Below are 23942 nucleotides of genomic sequence, written 5' to 3'. Positions count from 1 at the left end.
CTTCTACCGTCAGAAAGTCCACGAAGGAGTGTTCAGTCAAATCAGTATGGCTTCAAGTTGCAAGTAATGCATTTTTCTGACATGACATGAAATGCACAGTAAGATCGCACACACGTTTGAACACACTCCGGCTTACACAAACACACAAACAAACTAAAATTCCTGCACCCTCCAAAGGCGGTTTTTGACATTTGAAATTTGAAATCCGGGACAGACAGAACATCGCTTTTAAACAGACACAGAATGATGCGGGACTGATAGCACATCCCCTTAAAAGGGACACGGAAACAGAATGAATAAAAACAGATCAATATGTAAAACTCAGCAGGTCGTGCAGATTCTGCGGATGAAGAACCCCGTTTCATGTTCTGTCGGATAATCATTCCTATATTTTAGGAAAAAGTTCAAGAATACAGATTTTTTCAACAAAAATAGCGCCTGGAAAAAAATACGCAGCGACAAAGGTCAAATGGAAACGTCTGTGATACAGTGGAAAGCAGGAGCGATTAAATAATCAATGGCACAATGGAGTAAGGCAAAATATGGGTGGTAATTGGGCAATAACGTAACAAAGGATGGTCCAGAAGAGGTGTTAGTGGGAATAGCAAAACCATTACCAGACAATGGGAGCGGCGCTTATCATCCGATACGTTGAACCTAATGTTGAGGTCAGAAGACTATAACATGCCTACAATAAAAGGTGTCACCGCCTTTTAATCAGGCCAGGCAGCTTGGACACCGCGGATTGATTTCCTGTCCGCTTGGAATTCACTAGCCAATGGACAAATTCAAAAGCCAGCTTCTCACATCTTGTCAGCTCTAGAGAAACAGGACGCACTCATATTCAGGGCAGAGGTGGAGATTGACGCTGAATGTATGCTTATCCCCTGTGAGGTGAGCTTATGCGTACAGACAGGAAGACATACTGGTCAACTATTGGCCGGAACCAAACACGGGTTTAGTTTATCCAACCAGTCACAGAGCCGAGTACGTCTGAGATACTTTAACTTTACTCAGTTGGGTGAGTTTCACTTTGCTTTGGGTTTTGGACGCTGTGGGAACATCCGCGCAAAATCACTCGTTTTAACATGAAATATGTCTGTTTTCTCACATGTCGAGTAAGAAATGGCGGGGCTCGTCCGGGATTTGGCCTGAGACCTGTCGCATTTCAAATGTGACCATCTCTAAGCGAGAATCATGCGCCTCGACCAACGAGCCGCCACAGTGAAGAGCGTAGCTCTCAGATTCTGACGGTTGTGAGAAAAGATATTAGGCCCCTCGTGCTTGTGCTGTCCCTCAGAGACCTATCAAATTAGTCCATCTCCCCATTGTCCTGCAAATGTTATCCTTTTGACGAATTTATTATTAATTTGAGACATGACATGAGCAAATACAGCATCCATTTCAGTAAAAGGGAATTTGGTGATGAGGATAAATATGAATGACAATAGGAGCAGGGGGGGAGTCAAAGCTGTAATACAACACGACGAGGATGGAATTCGAAAAAATCCGTGTCAGAGTACAGTAGTGTAGCAGTACACCGCTTTAACCTCTCGGCCATTTCATCTCTCACTCAGCGCAGCCTCAGCCGTTCAATCTCCTGCTTTTTGCATCCAAACATAAATAATGTGCAATTAGGTCCACTTCACAGCTTGCTCTGCCCGTGCATGCAGATCGTCAATGATGAAAACGTGCCATTAGATTGTTAAAGCAAGCAGTCTTCCTTTACTTCAGCTGAGTGACTGGAAGTGATGGTTGGTGTTTTGGCAGAATCACAACAAAGAATATAACATTTCTGGCAGCCAGATAATTGACCGAGGCAGGATTCAAAGCCGAAATCTTCTGATAACTTCGTGCTTATAATCAAAGTCAGACGCCTTAAGCATTAGGCCAACCGGCCTCTGCCATCAGCGTCTATTCTGTTGTTGGGTATATTGGGAGCAAATTCGGGGCAATTGCATTGTCAAGGAGTGGATTGAGGAAAAGATGAGCATATTTCGAGTAAATGAACAGATACCCTGCGATCTGGGTGTGCACCGGCGCAGGCAACCCCAATGTAAGTGGGAACGCAACAGTTTAACAATTCGGTCATTGCAGCTGAAATCATTCTCCTTCTCAAACTATACAGGATGATCCGGGTTTATGAGACAATCCGTTTTAAAGGGAAAGATTATGAACCGGAACTGACAACCAGCCCGTTTAAACAGTCAAAGAATGATCCGGGACTGCAAGGACATCCCTTTTACCCAGATGCAGAATGAGCCTGAACTGACAGCAGTTCCCTTTTAAAAGAATAAAGTGAGATTTCTATCATCCCTGATAGCAATTGCGCAGGGGGCTCAGGACTACGCGGGGCAGAGACTGTGATTGAAGCCACAGGTGATAAACAGGCAGGAAGGAGGGAGGGACGTAAAACCAGCCCAGACTGAAAGCCAATTTTTAAATATAGATATATTTAATATTTTAAGAAAATAAATACATTTAATTTTTTTTTTTAATTGAATTTGATTTGTTTTAAACAAATAAATAATTGATTCATAATCCATATATTTTTGATTGAACGAAGGCTGTGTGACTGGAAGAATTCCATTGGAAATGAGGAGGTGCAGTCAATAAATACCCAAACACAGGAAGCCCATGGTGGAAGACAAGACACGAGGGAATCTGTGGGCTACAAAGGCGATATTTTAAAGTCGCATGTGTCTTTCTGCTGGATCTGACAGCAGCTGCTTGTGCTGTGAAAGACGTCAAATGTAATAGAGCCCCGTGCAGGCAGAACAGAAAAAGTACATTTATTTTGGAAGTTAAAATGTTGGGATTGGATATAAATATACATATATATATATACATATACAAGTCAGTCAGTCAGTCATGTCTTGTCTTGTCTTGTCTCGTCTTGTATTGATTTTATTTGATTTGATTTGAATTTGAAAATAAGGATGGAGGATGTCATCACATCACACAGCCCACACGCAAGCCCTCGATAAAATCGCTATATTTCTAACTTGTGTATTTTCCCTTCTTTCAGATGTGGAATAGCAAAATCCCACAGCAGATTCTTCTACCGTCCGAGAGTCCAGGAAAGAGTGTTCAATCAAATCAGTATGGTTTCAAGCTGCATGTAATGCATTTTTCGCACATAACAGTAAGATCGCACAGCACGTTTGCACACACACTGGCTTACACAAACACACAAACAAACTAAAATTCCTGCACCCTCTCAAGGCAGGTTTTGAAATTTGAAATTTGAACTCCGTGACAGACAGCACATCGCATTTAAACAGACACAGAATGATGCAGAGCTGATAGCACACCATTTTAAAAAGACAGAGAATGTTCCCAGACAGACAGCACATCCCCTTAAAAGAGACACGGAAACAGGATGAATAAAAACAGATAAATATATAAAACACAGCAGGTCGTGCAGATTCTGTGGATGAAGAACCCGGTTTCACGTTCTGTCGGATAATCATTCCGATCTTTTAGGAAAAAGTTCAAGATTACAGATTTTTCAACAAAAATAGCGCCTGGAAATAATACGCAGCGAGAAAGGTCAAATGGGAACGTCTGTGATACAGTGCAATGCAGCAATGATTAAATAATAAATGGCACAATGGACAAAGGCAAAGTGGGTGGTAATCGGGCAATAACGTAACAAAGGATGGTCCAGAGGAGGTGTTAGTGGGAACAGCAGAACCATTACCAGACAATGGGAGCGGTGCTTATCACCCGATAAGTTGAAACTAATATTGTGGCCAGAAGACTATAACATTCCTACAATTTAAGGTGCCACCTCCTTTTAATCAGACCTGGCAGCTTTGCCAGCCCGGATTGATTTCCTGTCCGCTTCGAATTCGGCAGCCAAGGGACGAATTCAAAAGCTAGTTTCTCTCATCTTTTCAGCTCTAGAGAAACAAGACGCACTCATATTCAGGGCAGAGGTGGAGATTGACGCTGAATGTATGCTTATCCCAATTGAGTAGAGCTGATGCGCACAGACAGGAAGATATACTGATCAATTATTGGCCGGAACTAAACACGAGTTTAAGTTATCCAACGAGTCACAGAGCCGAGTACCTCTGAGATACTTTAAGTTTACTCAGTTGTGTGAGTTTCACTTTGCTCTGGGATTTGGATGCTGTGGAACAATCGCCGCAAAATCACATGTTTTAACGTGAAATATGTCTATTTTCTCACATGTGAAGCGGCTGTGAGGAGCGGAACTTTGAAAAAAAAATGGCGGGTCTCGTTCAGGATTTGGCCCGAGACCTGTCGCATTTCAAATGTGACCACTCCTGAGCGAGAATCATACCCCGAGACCAACGAGCCGCCGACAGTGAAGAGTGCAGCTCTCAGATTCTGATGGTAGTGAGAAAAGATGTTCGGTCCATCGTGCTTGTGCTGTCACTCAGAGACCTATCAAATTAGTCTCCCTCTCCGCAGTCCTACAAATGTTATCCATTTGCCGAGTATATTATTAATTTGAGACATGACATGATCAAAGTGCAGCATCCTTGTCAGTGAAAGGGAAATTCGGCGATGAGGTTAATGTGATTGACAAAGTGACCAGGGGAGACAAAGCTGAGCACAAACACGATGAGGATGGGATTCGAACCCCTGCCTGCAGAACAAAATTGATTACTAGTCCATCGCCTTAATTTCTCGGCCACCTCGCCTTTTATTCAGCCAAGCGTCAGCCTTTCAATCTCCTGCTTTTTGTAACCCAACAGAAACAATATGCAAGAAAGTCCACTTCACATCTTGCTCTGCCCGTGCATGCAGAACGACAATGATGAACACGTGCCATTAGATTCTTAAAGCAAACAGCCTTCCTTTACTTCAGGTGAGTGACTCGAAGAGACGGTTGTTTTTTCGGCAGAATCGCAACAAATATAACATTTCACGCAGCAAGTTAATTAACCGCGGCAAAATACGAATGTGCAATGTTTTGAAAAGTTCGCGGTTTTCATCGAAGTCAGACGTCGTATCCATTAGACCACGCGGCCACTGCCACCATCATACAATGTGTTGTTGTGTATATTGCGAGCAAAATCAAGGAGTGGATTTAGGAAAAGATGAGCATATTTCGATTAAATGAACTGATGTACTGCGATCTGTGTGCGCACAGGCGCAGGCAACCCCAATGTAAATTGGAACACAACAGTTTACAATTCGGTCATTGCAGCTGAAATCATACTCCTTCTCAAACTACACAGGATGACCCGGGTTTATGAGTAAATCCGTTTTAAAGGGAAAGATTATGAACCGGAACTGACAACCAGCCCTTTTAAACAGGTACAGAATGATCGGGGACTGCAAGGACATCCCTTTTACCCAGATGCAGAATGACCCTTGACTGACCGCAGTTCCCTTTTAAAAGAATAAAGTGAGATCTCTATCATCCCTGAAGGCAATTGTGCTGTGGAGCTCAGGACCACGCGGGACAGAGACGGTTAGTGAAGTCACAGGTGATAGATAGGCAGGAAGGAGGGAGGGACGGAAAACCAGCCCAGACTGACAGCCAATTTACAAATGTATATATATATTAAACAACTTAAGAAAATAAATACATTTAAATTTTATTAAAAAAAAATTGAATTTGATTTGTTTTAAATAAATAAATAATTGATTCATAATCTCGATATTTTTTTATTGAACGAAGGCTGTGTGACTGGAAGAATTTCCTTTGCAAATGAGGGGGTGCCTCCTATCAACAAAGGCAGACATTGATGTGGAGATTCAGCATCGCCACCAGTGATCCAGTGCAGCCTTCGGCCGCCTGCGAAAAAGACTGTTTGAAGACCAGGCCCTCAAATCTACCACCAAACTCATGGTCTACAGGGCTGTAATAATACCCGCCCTCCTGTATGGGTCTGAGACATGGACGATGTGCAGAAGGCACCTCAGGTCGCTGGAGATATATCATCAACGATGTCTCCGCAAGATCCTAAAAATCTCCTGGGAGGACAGGCGCATTAACATCAGTGTCCTCGACCAGGGTAACATCCCAGTATTGAAGCACTAACCACACCCGAGCAGCTTCGCTGGGCAGGCCACATAGTACGCAAGCCAGGTGTGAGACAAACTGAGCAATGCTTTATGCGGAGTTTCTTCATGGTTAACGAGCCAAAGGAGGACAGCGTAAACGTTATAAGGACACCCTCAAAGCCTCGCTGGTAAAGTGCGACATCACCACTGACACCTGTGAGACCCTGGCCGCAGATCGCCCGAGGTGGAGAAAATCCATCCGGGAGGGCATTGAGCTCTTTGAGGCTCGATGCAAGGAGCATGAAGAGCCCAGGCGCACGCAGCAGAAGGAGCGTGCGGCAAACCAGCCCTTCCGACCCCTTCCCCTGACGAATGTCTGTCCCAGCTGTGAAAGGGTCTGTGGCTCTCGTATCGGACTGCTCAGCCATCAAAGAATTCCCTTTGGGAATTAAAGCAATCCTCCAAAAGACCCCTGGACCTGATGCCTTATATCCTGTGGATACAACCAATGCATCCATGGCATATAAGCCATCAGGTCCAGGGGACTTGTCCGCCTTTAGTCCCATTATTTTACCTCAGACTACTTCATTAATGATAATGATAGTATTAAGTTCCTCCCTCCATATAGCCCTTGGATTATCCACTATTTGGATGTTTTTACTGACTTCTACCGTGAGAACTGAAACAAAATATTTGTTCAAAGTCTCTGCCATTTCCCTGTTCTCGATTATTAATTCCCCAGTCTCATCCTCTAGGAGACGAACATTTACTTTAGCCACACTTTTCCTTTTTAGATACCTGTAGAAACTCTTACTATCTGTTTTTATATTTCGTTCAAGTTAACATTCATAATCTACCCTTTTTTAATCATATTTTTAGTCGTTCTTTGCTGGATTGTAAAAATGTCCCAATCCTCTGGACTCGCACGAGTGGATGATTGGCTGAGCGTGACGGAACAGATGGCCTAAAATTTGCTGCAAAATAATTCAGAACACTTGCACCTCAAATGACCTCCAAACAGAGGGGATTACGTGCCAATGCCTACAGCTACTGATTCATTGTGAACAGGGCTCGAACTTACTCAGAAGCAATTCGATTACATTCCTCATCCAATGATTTAACCACCCAGCCATGGCAGCTAGCACGTCGCCTTTTTTTAAACACACACTGAATGAAGCAGCACTGAGAGCGCAAACTTTTTATACAGATAAAGACTTATCCTCGACTGACAGTGCAACAACTTGATGTCGCTGTATTACACAATAGAAAGCGGGAATGGATGAATCGCTTTTGGCGGGAATTAAATGAAGTACTCCCTGTTAGTCTCAGCTAATCAGCTCGTTGGTCAAGGGATATGATTGTCACTTATATCGGGAAAATAATGGAACCCTTACTAATGGAGCAAATAGAAGAACATCTAGAAACCAAAAGTATAAAAATGAATAATCAGCATGGATTTCAACAGGGAAAGTCCTGTGGACCAAACTCATAATGTTTGAAGAGGCTATAGAGAGGGTAGACATTGATCATGCAATAAGTGTAATGTATCTAGATTTTCAAAAGACCCTCGCTATGAAACCCAATAATAGGCTGCTAAGCAACGTCAGGGTATAAGCAGCAGAATGCATAGCGAGCTATCTTTAACACTGAAATCAAGATTGGAGTTAAAAGGCAGATATTCATATTGGCAGAAGATGGGTAGTGGTGTTCCAAAAGGATCAATGCCGGAACCACTATTGTTCACAATTTATATTAACGATTTAGAATTTGGAACTAAAAACAGAATTTCCAAATTTGGCAATGATACCAAATTGGCGGAAATTTATACTAAGGAGGACTGCAACAAATTAAGGACAACATTAATAAACAAGCAGAATGGGGATATAATTTTCAATTAAGTTCCACACACATTCATGTGAGGTATTACATTTTGGTGGAAAGAATATTGAGGTCACTTATTACTTGGCGCAAACGACTCTAGGTGTGGTAGAGGAACAATAGGATCTCTGAGTACAATTACACAAATCACAAAAATTGTGACAGAGTTTAGCAAGGAAACATAAAGGTAACTAAGCAGTGGAGGTTATTTCTAGTGGAATAGAATTGCAAAATAGGAAGGTTATGCAAAACCTGTATTGAACCTCGGTTGGACCACACTTAGAGTACTGCATGCAGTTCTGGTCATCCTATTATAAAGATGATATAGAGCCACTTGGGAGGGTGCAGAGAAGAATTACACGGATGCTACCAGAAATGGGAGGTTATTTATAAGTGGAAATAATAAACAAGCTCGGTCTCTTTTCTCTTGAAGATTGATCTATAGGGGTGACCTAATAGATTTATATAACATTATGAAAGATTTTGATAGAGTGTTAACAGAGCGAATGTTTTCACATGTGGGGAAGAGCATAACTGGAGTCCTCCAATATAAGATAGTCTTCTAGAAATCCAGAAATCAAATAGAGAATTCAGAAGCAACTTCTTTCTGGAAAGAGTAATGAGAATGTGGAACTGAAAAGCGTAGGTGTGGTTCAAGCGACTAGTATAGATACATTTAAGGAGAGGCTATACAAGCATATGAGGTAGAAAGGAATAGATGCCTATGCTGATAGATTTAAATCAAGAATGACTCCAGAATATTCGAGTGGAACATAAAGGCTGGCATGGTCAGAATAGCCAGAATGGCAGTATACGCTATGCTGTCCGCTTTAAGCCTATTTAATTCAGTTATCTGCAGGATTATGCATTGGATTCAATGATATGCTCTCTGGGTATAGGTAGGAGTGTCTGGGTCACTGTAAGAGATTTCTGTTTCTGTGTAATAGTTTCTGGGTCTCTTTAGGTGCTGCCTGGGTCTGTGTTGCTGCTGCCTGTGTCAGATTATGAGCTGACTGTGTCTGTTTAAGTGTTGTCCGGGTTTTTGTAGGAGCGTCGGGGTTTGTGTTGCAGCTCCATGTGTCAGGTTTGGAGCTGACTGGGTCTGTGCAAGGGTTGTTTCTGTTTGTGCCGGAGAGTCTGCGTCTGTGTTGGAGTGTGTCTGTCTGTGGTTGATCTCCCTCGGTCAGTGTGGTTCTGCATTGAGATTTTTGATTCAGTACCGGTGCTGTCTTGATCTTTAAATGAGGTGTCTGCATCTCCGAAGCGAGCTGTGTGGCTCGCTGAACGAGCAGTCTGGTCCTTTGTCGGAACAGTCTGCGCCCGTGTAAGAACTGCTTATATCTGTGTAGGAGCTCTTGGATCTGTGTTGGTGATGCCTTGGCCAGGGTAGAGCTGTCTATGTCTATGTAGGAGGGAATTAATCTGTCTCGGAGGTCCCTGTGTCTCTGAAAGTAGCTGTATGGGTCTGTGCAGGAAGGTTTGTGCCTGTGCTGTTAATCCGTGCTTCAGTGTAGCACCTGCCTGGTTCTGCACAGGAGCTGCCAACTTTGCGAAGGAAATGTCAGTGTCTCTGTCGAAGCTCTCTGTAAATGTGTTGGTGTTGTCTGCGGCTGATGAGGACATGTTTGCTCCTGTGTAGGTGATGCGGGGTCTCTGAAAGGAACTGTCTGAGTCTGTACACAAGCATTTTGATGCTGTGTATGCGATTTGCCTGTCTGCACAGGAGTGTATGGATCTGTGCAGTAATGTCTGACTCGGTGTAGGATCAGTACTCCTCTGTGCGGGAGCTCCCTGGGTCTGTTTAGCCGCTGTCTGGGTCGGTGCAGGAAAAGTTTGGATCTGTGAAGGTAGATTGTGGGACTGTGTCGGAAGATTGTGAATCTGTGAAGGTAGAATTTGGGACTGTGAAAGAGCCGTCTGAATATGTGTTGCAGCTGTCTGGCTCTGTGAAGGAATAGTCTGGGGCTGTGAAAGTACATAGAAATCTAGAAATCCACAGCGCTGAAGGTGGCTACTTCGGCCCATAGTATACATGCCAGCCGACGAAGAGCCACAAGGCCCTTTGATCAACAACCCTGAAGGCTATATATGAACCTGTGAAGTATGACAATGGCGGAAAGATAAAGAACGCCCAACTCAATAAGTTCGCCCCACACAACTTCTACACCATTTGCACCGAACAATTATACACACCACCCCAACCCGAGCCATGCGAACGCATGGGAGAAGCAAAAAAGCAGAAAAAAAAACAGGTTAATTGTGGGAAAAAAATCTGTTAAAATTCCTCTCCATCTATGCGATCAAAATTAGTCCAAGAGATCAACTTGGTCGTATTGGTATCCCTGCAGTACTTACCATCGTATCTGCGTCAGCCAACAAAAGATTATCCAACCTAATCCCACTTACCAGCTCTCGTTCCGTAACTCTACTGGTGACAGCAAGGACTTTGGTTGGTTAGGCCGCTGCTGGAGTACTGTATGCAGTTCTGGTCACCACATTTAAAAAAAAAGATGTGATTGCGCTGGAAAGGGTACTGAGGAGATTTACAAAAAAAGTTGCCTTGACTGGAGAATTTTGTTGATGAGGAAAGATTGGAAATGCTGAGTCTGTTTTCTTTGGTCCAGAGGAGGCTGAGGGGAGACTATATTGAGGTACATAACTTTATGAGGACCCTAGATAGAGTTGGTAGGAAGGTCCTGTTTCCCTTTGCAGAGTGGTCAACAACAAGGGGGAATCGATTTAAACTAATTTCGGGGTAGACCAATTCCCCTATCTCGGGCGCCTCCGATCAACAAGAGCAGGCATTGATGACGAGATCCAACACCGCCTGCAGTGCGCCAGTGCAGCCTTCGACCGCCTGAGGAAAAGAGTGTTTGAAGATGAGTCCCTCAAAACTTTCACCAAGCTCGTGGTCTACAAGGCTGTAGTAATACACGCCCTCCTCTGTGGCTCAGGGATTGTGGACTATGTACAGAAAACACCTCATGTCGCTGGAGAAAAGCCACCAGCGATGTCTTCTCAAGATCCTGCAAATCCCCTGGAAGGACAGATGCGCAAACATTCGCGTCCTGGTCCAGGACATCATCCCCAGCATTGCACCACTTACCACACTTGGTCAGCTCCGCTGGGCAGGCCATATGCCACACACGAGACTGCCAGAGCAAGCGCTCTTCTCGGAACTCGTCCACGGCAAGTGAGCCAAAGGCGCACAGAGGAAACGTTACAAAGAGACCCTCAAAGCCTCCTGATAAAGTGTGACATCCCCACTGTGACCTGAGAGTCCTTGGCCATAGATCGCCCGAAGTGAAGGAAGTGCATGGAGGTGTGTGCTGAGCTCATCGAGTATCGTCGCCGAGAGCAGGCAGAAATCAAGTGCAGGCAGCGGAAGGAGCTGCGGCAAACCAGGCTCCCTGCCAATCCTTTCCCTCAACGACAGTCTGTCTGACCTGTGACAGAGACTGTGGTTCCGGTATTGAACTGTACAGCCATCTAAGAACACATGCGAAGAGTGGAAGCAAGTCTTCCTCGATTCCGAGGGACTGCCGATGATGATGATTTAGGGGGAGGGTTAGACGAGCTGTGAGGATAAATGTCTTTACCCAGGGCGTCATGGTAGTCGGGAACTCAAAGCCTCAATGCGGCAGAAATCCTCACACATTTTAAAAATACTTGGATGCCACTTAAATTGCTTTAACCCATAGGACGCACTTAGAGTTGGGAAGTGGGAATTAGGCTGGAAAGCTCTTGATCGACCTCCTCGGGCACTATTGGCTGAAATGGCCTCCTTCCATGCTGTACATTTTTGCTTTTCCTACACTACAAAGTGATCACATTTTAAAAGTAATTAATTTGCTCTGAACTGCTCTGGGAAGAGCTGAGATGAAAGTCGCAAAAGGAATGCTATCATTTTAATGTAAAAGTGCCATAAGAAAATACATAGCATGAAGATCAGTTGCCTCACTCGGTTAGCGCTTGGTGTTGCTAACACCAAATTGGCGAGTTCAAACCCATTACGGGCCATTTATTTTATTTTTGGTGGTGCGATTGGGCTGCAAGTATTTTAGAGCAGCTTAAACATTCAGGGACGAAACTCACACCAAACCTTGAAGCAATGCTGCAAAACATTAGTTCTGCCGAGAGCTGGTGGCCCTGCCGAGTGTTTCCAGCATTAAATGAACAATTCCATATCCTCCGGGGATTTGTGACTTCTCGTATTTCAATCAGTGAAAGGCTCTCTGCCGCTGATTGGTTTGTAGTGCAAAGTATGGAACTGATCTAAATACAATTCCACTGCGTAATCCCTCATTATAAGAACATAAGAATTAGGAACAGGAGAAGGCCATCTAGCCCCGCAAGCCTGATCCGCCATCAACAAGATCATGGCTGATCTGGCAGTGGATTCAGCTCCACTGAGCCGCCCGCTCCCCGTAACCCTTAATTTCCTTATTGGTTAAAAATGTATCTATCTGTGATTTGAATACATTCAATGAGCTAGCCTCAACTGTTTCCTTGGGCAGAGAATTCCACAGATTCACAACTCTCTGGGAGAGGAAATTCCTTCTCAACTCGGTTTAAAATTGGCTCCCCCATATTTTGAGGCTGTGCCCCCGAGTTCTAGTCTCCCCAACCAGTGGAAACATCCTCTCTGCCTCGATCTTGTCTATCACTTTCATTATTTTAAACGTTGCTTTCAGATCACCCCTCTTACTTCTGAACTCCAACGAGTAAAGACCCAGTCTACGCAATCTATCATAATAAGGTAACCCCCTCATCTCCGGAATCAGCCTAGTGAATCGTCTCTGTACCCCCTTCAAAGCTAGTATATACTTCCTAAAGAAAGGTGATCAAAAGTGCACGCAGTACTCCAGGTGCGTCCTCAACAATACCCTGTACAGATGCAGCAGGACCTCCCTGTTTTATACTCTATCCTTCTCGCAATGAATGCCAACATTCCATTCGCCTTCCTGATTACTTCCTGCACCTGCAAATTAACATTTTGGGATTCATGCACAAGGACCCCCAGGTCCCTCTGCATGTTGTAATTTCTCCCCATTCAAATAACCTTCATTTTAATTTTTTTTTCCCAAGGTGGATGACCTCACATTTTCCGACATTGTATTCCATCTGCCAAACCTTAACCCATTCGCTTAACCTATCTAAATCTCTTCGCAGCCTCTCTGTGTCCTCTACACAATCCGCTTTCCCACTAATCTTTGTGTCATCTACAAATTTTGTTCCACGACACTCTGTCCCCTCTTCCAGGTCATCTATGTATATTTTAAACAGTTGTGGTCCCAGCACCGATCCCTGTGGCACATCACTAACCACCGATTTCCAACCCGAAAAGGACCCATTTATCCCGAATCTCTGCTTTCCGTTAGCCAGCCAAATCTCTAACCATGCTAATCCATTTCAAATGACTCCACGTACCTTTATCTTCTGCAGTAACCTTTTGTGTGGCACCTTATCGAAAGCCTTTTGGAAATCTAAATACACCACATCCATCGGTACACCTCTATCCACCATGCTCGTTATATCCTCAAAGAATTCCAGTAAATTATTTAAACATGCTTTCGCCTTCCAGAATCCATGTTGCGTCTGCTTGATTGAACTATTCCTATCTAGATGTCCCGCTATTTCTTCCTTAATGATAGCTTCAAGCATTTTCCCCACTACAGATGTTAAACTAACCGGCCTATAGTTACCTACCTTTTGTCTGCTCCCTTTTTTAAACAGAGGCGTTACATTTTCTGCTTTTTAATTCGCTGGTACCTCCCCAGAGTCCAGAGAATTTTGGTAGATTATAACAAATGCATTTGCTCGAACGTCTGCCATCTCTTTTAATACCCTGGGATGCATTTCATCAGGACCAGGGGACTTGTCTGTCTTGAGTCCTGTTAGCCTGTCCAGCACTACCCCGCTAGTGATAGTGATTATCTTAAGGTCCTTCCTTCCCATATTCCCATGACCAGCAATTTTTGGCATGGTTTTTGTGTGTTCCACTGTGAAGACCGAAGCAAAATAATTGTTTGAGGTCTCAGCCATTTCCACATTTCCCATTATTAAATCCCCCTTCTCATCTTCAAAGGGACCAACATTTACTTTAGTCACTCTTTTCCGTTTTATATATCCGTAAAATATTTTACTAACTATTTTTATGTTTTGTGCAAGTTTACCTTCGTAATCAATCTTTCCTTTCTTTATTGCTTCTTCGTCATTCTTTGCTGTCGTTTAAAATGTTCCCAATCTGCTAGTTTCCCACTAACGTTGGCCACCTTATACGCATTGGTTTTTATTTTGATACTCTCCTTTATTTCCTTGGTTATCCATGGCTGGTTATCCCTTCTCTTACCGCCCTTCTTTTTCACTGGAATATATTTTTGTTGAGCACTATGAAAGAGCTCCATCAAAGTCCTCCACTGTTCTTCAATTGTGTCACCGTTTAGTCTGTGTTTCCAGTCTACTTTAGCCAACTCTGCCATCATTCCACTATAGTCACCTTTGGTTAAGCATAGTACGCTCGTTTGAGACACTACTTCCTCACCCTCAATCTGTACTACAAATTCAACCATACTGTGATCACTCATTCTGAGAGGATCTTTTACTGAGAGATCGTTTATTATTCCTGTCTCATTACACAGGACCAGATCTAAGATAGCTTGCTCCCTTGCATGTTCTGTAACATACTGTTCTGAGAAACAATCCCGTATGCATTCTATGAATTCCTCCTCAAGGCTACCCAGTGCGATTTAATTGGACCAATCGATATGTAGGTTAAAATCCCCCATGATTACTGCCGTTCCTTTTTCACATGCCTCCATTATTCCCTTGGTTATTGCCCGCCCCACCATGAAGCTATTATTTGCGGGCCTATAAACTACGCCCACCAGTGACTTTCTCCCCTTACTATCTCTAATCTCCACCCACAATGATTCAACATTTTGTTCATTAGAGCCAATATCGTCTCTCACAACTGCCCTGATATCATCCTTTATTAACAGAGCTACCCCACCTCCTTTCCCTTCTTGTCTATCTTTCCGAATTGTCAGATACCGCTTTATGTTTAATTCCCTGTCCTGGCCAACCTGCAACGTTTCTGTAATGGCCACCAAATCATACCCATTTATGATGATTTGTGCCGTCAACTCATTTACTTTATTTCGAATGCTGCTTGCGGTTAGGTAGAGTGTTTTAATACTAGTTTTTAAACCATGATTTTTAGTTTTGACCCCTCCTGCATCCCCTTCATATTCATACATATTGTCCCTCCCTCTCACCTTGTCGTTTACACTTACCCCAGTGCTAGTCTACTCTGTTGCCTCCTGCTTTTTGCATTTTTTCTTGGGGTCCTGTGACCTGAGCTCTCACCCACGCGAACTAGCTCAGAGCCCTCTCCTGGGTTCCGAATACTCCTTGCATTGCGGCACCGAGATGTCATGGTTCCCTTTCTATTACACTTTGACCCATTAGAATGTTGCTGTCCATTAGTCTGCTGCAAATTGCAGGGGCCACGTCGCTGAATGGATAAGGCATCTACTTTGATGGAAACACTGATGTTATCAGAAAATTGCAACGTCAAACGCTGCCGTGTTCATTTTGGCAAAACTTGTTCATCTTTATAAAACCAAACCACGTTCGCACTCATGAACTAAAGGTGAGTTCCTCCCAAACAATGCACCGATCTTTATTAAAAGGCACTTTTTCATTCTGTGTATATTGCTCACTGATTTTTGGAGGTAGTGTCCAACAAACCAACAATTAATACCGTTAAACTATTAATGTTTCCAGTTCGAACAACAGCTTCGCGTCAATCATTGTAATGAAGGGCAGTGGAGGGAATTGTGATCAGATTCCAATGAGATCCCCGTGAGTCGATAAAAAAAAGAGCATTTGCAGAATCGCTGCGAGCAGGGTTTGAACCTGCGCAGGGAAACCCCCATTGGATTTCGAGTCCAACGCCTTAACCACTCGGCCATCGCAGCTACACAGAAGAGCTGCTTTAATAGTCAAATCGTTGGTGCAATTTATCAGAGAGACCGCCTGCATGCTTGCCCTATTGTATCTCCCAGACGATGTGAAAATTAAATCGTAGAATCACAGAATCTTGCAGCAAAGAAGGAAAAATTTCGGTCAGAACTGAAATAATTTACATTTCGCGAAAAACTGAAAAGTCTGGAGAGCTTCTTTCTCGATAAACAATTGAGATAAGTTTTCACATTATGAAGGTATTTGATCGAGTTGATGTGGAGAAAATGTTTGCGATTGTGCAGGAGTTCAGAACGGGAGGTCACTTATAAACTCAGTAGACAATTCAAGAGCAACTTATTTACCAAAGAGTGGTTAGAATGTGGAAGATGCTACACGAGCAGTAGTTGAGGCGAATAGCACAGATTCATTTCAAAGGGATTACCTCAGCACATGACTGAGAAAGCATCGAACAATATGCTGATAGGATCAAGTGAAGTAGGGTAGTGTGCAGCATTAACTCTAGCAACACCAGTTAGGTGCAATTGTCTCTTTCTGTGATGCAATCTCTGTGTAACGTTATGTAACACACATGTTAAACAACAACAACTTATACATAATTAGCACCTTGAAATTAGCGAAACGTCCAACGCGCTTCACAAGAGTTTTATGCGATACAAATTTGACACCGAGCCACTAAATACATAGAAACATAGAAACATAGAAAATAGGTGCAGGAATAGGCCATTCGGCCCTTCTAGCCTGCACCGCCATTCAATGAGTTCATGGCTGAACATTCAACTTCAGTACCCCATTCCTGCTTTCCCGCCATACCCCTTGATCCCCCTAGCAGTAAGGACCTCATCTAACTCCTTTTTGAATATATTTAGTGAATTGGCCTCAACAACTTTCTGTGGTAGAGAATTCCACAGGTTCACCACTCTCTGGGTGAAGAAGTTCCTCCGCATCTCGGTCCTAAATGGCTTACCCCTTATCCTTAGACTGTGACCCCTGGTTCTGGACTTCCCCAACATTGGGAACATTCTTCCTGCATCTAACCTGTCTAACCCCGTCAGAATTTTATATGTTTCTATGAGGTCCCCTCTCATTCTTCTGAACTCCAGTGAATACAAGCCCAGTTGATGCAGTCTTTCTTGATAGGTCATTCCCGCCATCCCGGGAATCAGTCTGGTGAACCTTCGCTGCACTCCCTCAATAGCAAGAATGTCCTTCCTCAGGTTAGGAGACCAAAACTGTACACAATACTCCAGGTGTGGCCTCACCAATGCCCTGTACAACTGTAGCAACACCTCCCTGCCCCTGTACTCAATTCCCCTTGCTATGAAGGCCAACATGCCATTTGCTTTCTTAACCGCCTGCTGCACCTGCATGCCAACCTTCAATGACTGATGTACCATGACACCCTGGTCTCTTTGCACCTCCCCTTTTCCTAATCTGTCACCATTCAGATAATAGTCTGTCTCTCTGTTTTTACCACCAAAGTGGATAACCTCACATTTATCCACATTATACTTCATCTGCCATGCATTTGCCCACTCACCGAACCTATCCAAGTCGCTCTGCAGCCTCACAGCATCCTCCTCGCAGCTCACACTGCCACCCAACTTAGTGTCTTCCGCAAATTTGGAGATACTACATTTAATCCCCTCATCTAAATCATTAATGTACAGTGTAAACAGCTGGGGCCCCAGCACAGAACCTTGCGGTACCCCACTAGTCACTGCCTGCCATTCTGAAAAGTACCCATTTACTCCTACTCTTTGCTTCCTGTCTGACAACCAGTTCTCAATCCATGTCAGTACACTACCCCCAATCCCATGTGCTCTAACTTTGCACATCAATCTCTTGTGTGGGACCTTGTCGAACGCCTTCTGAAAGTCCAAATATACCACATCAACTGGTTCTCCCTTATCCACTCTACTGGAAACATCCTCAAAAAATTCCAGAAGATTTGTCAAGCATGATTTCCCTTTCACAAATCCATGCTGACTTGGACCTATCATGTCACCTCTTTCCAAATGCACTGCTTTTACATCCTTAATAATTGATTCCATCATTTTACCCACTACCGATGTCAGGCTGATCGGTCTATAATTCCCTGTTTTCTCTCTCCCTCCTTTTTTAAAAAGTGGGGTTACATTGGCTACCCTCCACTCCATAGGAACTGATCCAGAATCAATGGAATGTTGGAAAATGACTGTCAACGCATCCACTATTTCCAAGGCCACCTCCTTAAGTACTCTGGGATGCAGTCCATCAGGCCCTGGGGATTTATCGGCCTTCAATCCCATCAATTTCCCCAACACAATTTCCCGGCTAATAAGGATTTCCCTCAGTTCCTCCTCCTTACTAGACTCCCCGACCCCTTTTATAACCGGAAGGTTGTTCGTGTCCTCCTTCGTGAATACCGAACCAAAGTACTTGTTCAATTGGTCCGCCATTTCTTTGTTCCCCGTTATGACTTCCCCTGATGCTGATTGCAGGGGACCTACATTTGTCTTTACTAACATTTTTCTCTTTACATATCTATAGAAACTTTTGCAATCCGTCTTAATGTTCCCTGCAAGCTTCTTCTCATACTCCATTTTCCCTGCCCTAATCAAACCCTTTGTCCTCCTCTGCTGAGTTCTAAATTTCTCCCAGTCCCCAGGTTCGCTGCTATTTCTGGCCAATTTGTATGCCACTTCCTTGGCTTTAATACTATCCCTGATTTCCCTTGATAGCCACGGTTGAGCCACCTTCCCTTTTTTATTTCTATGCCAGACAGGAATGTACAATTGTTGTAGTTCATCCATGCGGTCTCTAAATGTCTGCCATTGCCCATCCACAGTCAACCCCTTAAGTATCATTCGCCAATCCATCTCAGCCAATTCACGCCTCATACCTTCAAAGTTAGCCTTCTTTAAGTTCTGGACCATGGTATCTGAATTAACTGTTTCATTCTCCATCCTAATGCAGAATTCCACCATATTATGGTCACTCTTCCCCAAGGGGCCTCGCACAACGAGATTGCTAATTAATCCTTTCTCATTACATAACACCCAGTCTAAGATGGCCTCCCCCCTAGTTGGTTCCTCGACATATTGGTCTAAAAAACCATCCCTTATGCACTCCAGAAAATCCTCCTCCACCGTATTGCTTCCAGTTTGGTTAGCCCAATCTATGTGCATATTAAAGTCACCCATTATAACTGCTGCACCTTTATTGCACGCACCCCTAATTTCCTGTTTGATGCCCTCCCCAACATCACTACTACTGTTTGGAGGTCTGTACACAACTCCCACTAATGTTTTTTGCCCTTTGGTGTTCTGCAGCTCTACCCATATAGATTCCACATCATCCAAGCTAATGTCCTTCCTAACTATTGCCTTAATCATCTCCTCCTTAACCAGCAATGCTACCCCACCTCCTTTTCCTTTTATTCTATCCTTCCTGAATGTTGAATACCCCTGGATGTTGAGTTCCCAGCCCTGCTCATCCTGGAGCCACGTCTCCGTAATCCCAATCACATCATATTTGTTAACATCTATTTGCACAGTTAATTCATCCACCTTATTGCGGATACTCCTTGCATTAAGACACAAAGCCTTTAGGCTTGTTTTTTTAACACCCTCTGTCCTTTTAGAATTTTGCTGTACAATGGCCCTTTTTGTTCTTTGCCTTGGGTTTCTCTGCCCTCCACTTTTCCTCATCTCCTTTCTGTCTTTTGTTTTTGCCTCCTTTTTGTTTCCCTCTATCTCCCTGCATTGGTTCCCATCTCCCTGCCATATTAGTTTAACTCCTCCCCAACAGCACTAGCAAACACTCCCCCGAGGACATTGGTTCCGATTCTGCCCAGGTGCAGACCGTCCGGATTGTACTGGTCCCACCTCCCCCAGCACCGGTTCCAATGCCCCAGGAATTTGAATCCCTCCCTGCTGCACCATTGCTCAAGCCACGTATTCATCTGAGCTATCCTGCGATTCCTACTCTGACTAGCACGTGGCACTGGTAGCAATCCCGAGATTACTACTTTTGAGGTCCTACTTTTTAATTTAGCTCCTAGCTCCTTTACAAATTAGCGCAGTTGACTAAAAGATTGGTCAACCAGGTATGCTTGATAATGATGAAGAAAGCTGTAGATTGCAAGAAGATATCAAAGAACTGGTCAGAGGTTTACTGGAATTCAACCCAGAGAAATGTTAGATAAAGCATTTGGGGAGTGCTTATAGGGAAAGCGAATAAACATTAAATGTTCGGCCACTGATAAGTGTAGAGGTGCAAATGACCTTGGAGTGCATGTGCATAGAATCCTTGACAGTAGCAGAGCAGGTAGATAAGATGCTTGTGAAGGATAGACAGAAAGGAAAAGGAGGCGGGGTGGCATTGCTGGTTAAAGAGGAAATTAATGCAATGATAAGGAGGGACATTAGCTTGGATGGTTTGGAAGCGGTATGGGGGGAGCTGCAGTACACCAAATGGCAGAAAACGCTTGTGGGAATTGTGCACAGACCTCCAAACAGTAGTAGTGAGGTTGGGGACAGGATCAAACAAGAAATAAGGGATGTGTGCAATAAAGGTACAGCAGTTACCATGGGCGACTTTAATCTATATATTGATTGGGCTAACCTAACTGGAGGACGATTTCCTGGAGTATATTAGGGATGGTTTTCCAGACCAATATGTCGAGGAACCACCGAGAGAGCTGACCATCGTAGACTAGGTGATGTGCAATGAGAAGGGACAAATTGGCAAAGTTGTTGTGCGAGGCACCTTGCTGAAGAGTGACCATAACATGGTAGAATTCTTTAGAAGATGGAGAGTGACACAGTTAATTCAGAAACTCGGGACCTGAACTTTAGGAAAGGTAACTTCATGGTATGAGGCGTGAATTGGCTAGAATAGACTCGCAAATGATACTTAAAAGGTTGACGGTGGATAGGCAATGGCAAACATTTAAAGACCACATGGATGAACTTCAACAATTGTCCATCCCTGTCTGGAGTCAAAATACAACGGGGAAGATGGCTCAACCGTGGCTAACAAGGGAAATTAAGGATAGTATTAATCCAAAGAAGAGTTATATAAATTGGCCAGAAAAATCAGGAAACCTGAATTTAGAATTCAGCCAAGGAGGACTAAGGGTTTCGTTTAGAGGGGGAAAAAAGAGTACGAGACGAAGCGTGCCCGAAGCATAAAAAATGACTGCCAAAGCTTTTATACATATGTGAAGAGAAAAAGATGTGTGAAGACAAACGTAGGTCCCTTGCAGTCGGATTCAGGTGAATTTATAATGGGGAACAAAGGAAAGGCAGACTAATTGAACAAATACTTTGGTTCTGTCTGCACGACGGAAGACAAAAAAAACCTTCTGGATGTACTAGGGGACCGAGAGTCGAGTGCGAAGGAGGAACTGAAGGATATGCTGATTAGGTGGGAAATTGTTTTGGGGAAATTGATGGGATTGAAGGCCGATAAATCCGCGGGGCCTGATAGTCTGCATCCCAGAGTACTTAAGGAAGTGTCCCGAGAAATGGTGGATGCATTCGTGATCATTTTCCAACAGTCTATCGACTCTGGATCAGTTCCCATGGACTGGAGGGTTGGTAATGTAACACCACTTTTTAAAAAGGAGGGAGAGAGAAAAGGGGTAATTATAGATCGGTTAGCCTGACATCAGTCGTGGGGAAAATGTTGGAATCAATTATTAAAGATGAAATCGCAGCGCATTTGGAAAGCAGTGACATGGTCAGTCCAAGTCTGCATGGATTTATGAAGGGAAAATAAAGCTTGACGAATCTTCCAGAATTTTCTGAATATTTAACTTGAAAAGTGGACAAGGGAGAACCAATGGATGTGGTGTATTTGGACTTTCAAAAGGCTTTAGATAAGGTCCCACACAAGAGATGTGTGTGCAAAATCAAAGCACATGGTATTGGAGGTAATGTACTTACGTGGATAGAAACATAGAAACAAAGAAAATAGGTGCAGGAGTAGGCCATTCGGCCATTCGAGCCTACACCGGCATTCAATCAGATAATGGCTCACCATTCCTTCAGTACCGCTGTCCTGCTGTCTCTCCATACCCCTTGATCCCCTTAACCGTAAGGGCCATATCTAACTCCGTCTTTAATATATCCAATGAACTGGCATCAACAACTCTCTGCGGCAGGGAATTCCACAGGCCAACAACTCTCTGAGTGAAGAAGTTTCTCCTCATCTCAGTCGTAAATGGCCTGCCCCTTATCCTAAGACTATCTCCCCGGTTCTGGACTTCCCCAATATCGAGAACATTCTTCCCGCATCTAACCTGTCCAGTCCCCTCAGAATCATATATGTTCCTATGTGACCCCTCTCATCCTTCTAAACGCCAGTGAATAAAGGCCCAATTGATCCAATCTCTCCTCATATGACAGCCCAGCCATCCCTGGAATCAGTCTGGTGAACCTTCGCTGCACTCCCTCAATAGCAAGAACGTCCTTCCTCAGACTAGGAGACCAAAACTGAACAAAATATTGCAGGTGAGGCCTCATTAAGGCCCTGTACAACTGCAGTAAGACTTCCCTGCTCCTATATTCAAATCCCCTAGCTACGAAGGCCAACATACCATTTGCCTTCTTTACCACCTGCTGTAGCTGCGTGCCCACTTTCAGTGACTGATGAACCATGACACCCAGGTCTCGCTGCACCTCCCCTTTTTCTAGTCCGCCAACATTCAGATAATAGTCTGCCTTCGTGTTTTTGCCTCCAAAATGGATAACCTCATATTTATCCACATTATACTGCATCTGCCATGTATTTGCCCACTCACCTAATCTGTCCACGTCACCCTGCAACCTCTTAGCGTCCTCCGCACAGCTCACACCTCCACCTAGTTTAGTGTCATCCACAAACTTGGAGATATTACACTCTATCCCTTTATCCAAATCGTTAATGTATATTGTAAAGAGCTGGGGTCCCAGCACTGAGCCCTGCGGCACTCCACTAATTACTGCCTGCCATTCTGAAAAGGACCAGTTTATCCCGACTCTCTGCTTCCTGTCTGCTAAACCAGATCTCTATCCACGTCAGTACATTACCACCAATACCATGCGCTTTGATTTTGTATAACAATCTCTTGTGCGGCACCTCGTCAAAAGCCTTTTGAAAGCCCAAGAACACCACATCCATTAGTTCTCCTTGTGCACTCCACTAGTTACATCCTCAAAAAATTCCAGAAGATTCGTCAAGCACGATTTCCCTTTCATAAATCGATGCTGACTCGTTCCGATCCTGTCACTGCTTTCCAAATGGGCGCCTTAATGATTGATTCCAACATTTTCCCCATTGCGGATGTCAGGCTAACCGGTCTATAATTACCCGCTTTATTTCTCCCTCCATTTTTAAAACGTGGCGTTATATTAGCTACCCTCCAGTTCATAGGAACTGATCCAGAGTCGATGGATTGTTGGAAAATGATCACCAATGCATCCACTATTTCTCGGGCCACTTCCTTAAGTACTCTGACATGCAGACTATCAGGACCCGGGGATTTATAGGCCTTTAATTCCATCAACTTCCCTAACACAATTTCCCACCTAATAAGGATATATTTCTGTTCCTCATTCTCACGAGACCCACTTTTCCCTAGTACATTCTGAAGGTGATCGGTATCTTCCTTTGTGAAGACAGAACCGAAGTGTCGAGAACTGGTTGGCAGACAGGAAGCAGCGAGTCGGGATAAACGGGTCCTTTTCAGAATGGCCGGCAGTGACTAGTGGAGTGCCTCAGGGCTCAGTGCTGGGACCCCAGCTCTTCACAGAATACATTAATGATTCAGATGAAGGAATTGAGTGTAATATCTCCAGGTTTGCAGATGAAACTAAATTAGCTAGCGGTGTGAGCCGTGAGCAGGACGCTAAGTGGCTGCAGGTTGACTTGCAAAGGTTGGGTGAGTGGGCAAATACATGGCAGATGCAGTATAATGTTGATAAATGTGCGGTTATCCACTTTGATGGCAAAATAACGCAGGCAGAATATTATCTGCATGGCGGCAGATTACGAAAAGGTGAGGTGTAACGAGACCTGGGTGTCATGGTTCATCATTCATTGAAAGTTGGCATGCAGGTACA

At 44.0% G+C, this 23942-nt stretch overlaps 1 non-coding gene across 1 annotated transcript; it reads right to left on the bottom strand.

Annotated features, from left to right (window-relative positions):
* Positions 1–15765: 15765 nt before the first annotated feature.
* Positions 15766–15848, bottom strand: trnas-cga (transfer RNA serine (anticodon CGA)). The gene has a single exon. It is a non-coding gene; the product is annotated as a tRNA-Ser (tRNA).
* Positions 15849–23942: the final 8094 nt, after the last annotated feature.

Source organism: Pristiophorus japonicus, unplaced genomic scaffold (assembly GCF_044704955.1).
Source record: "Pristiophorus japonicus isolate sPriJap1 unplaced genomic scaffold, sPriJap1.hap1 HAP1_SCAFFOLD_92, whole genome shotgun sequence".
Classification (NCBI taxonomy): Eukaryota; Metazoa; Chordata; class Chondrichthyes; family Pristiophoridae; genus Pristiophorus; species Pristiophorus japonicus.
The sequence above is the reverse complement of the archived record's forward strand: the minus strand, read 5'-3'. Positions and strand labels throughout refer to the sequence as shown.